This window comes from Poecilia reticulata, linkage group LG3, assembly GCF_000633615.1.
Source record: "Poecilia reticulata strain Guanapo linkage group LG3, Guppy_female_1.0+MT, whole genome shotgun sequence".
Taxonomy (NCBI): domain Eukaryota; kingdom Metazoa; phylum Chordata; class Actinopteri; order Cyprinodontiformes; family Poeciliidae; genus Poecilia; species Poecilia reticulata.
In genome coordinates this window covers 26,540,835-26,541,266 of record NC_024333.1, presented here as the reverse complement: position 1 = coordinate 26,541,266, position 432 = coordinate 26,540,835, and positions in this window count along the sequence as shown.

Sequence of the window (432 nt, the reverse complement as noted above, 5' to 3'; positions counted from 1 at the left end):
GTGGTCAATGGATGTTAGGAAGCCAATTGTTTTCCTGTCTCTAAAACTATAACTAACAAACTGAAACATTGAGAAAAAGGTAAATCAAATCCATTTTCCAAAGGTCAGCCAAACATCAGTTTAATGGCTTATTTCTGCCAAACATAAACAAAACCTGAATCCTTTTTGTGGTTTAAATTTAATTACAAAACAGTTTCATCATCAAGAGACCCGTTCTGATTCTGAGAAATTATTTCTGTCTGTTTGGTTTGAACAGTCGGGGTTTCATTCTGATAAGCGAAGTATGCAGAACATATTCCCGATCTTGTTCTGTAACAGAGTTACGGACATTCGATCTGCTCTGCTCTGGTCTGCTCTGCATCCCCAGAACCAGAACCAGACGAGGAGAAGCAGCATTCAGTTTCTATGCACCACAGATTTGGAACAAACTTC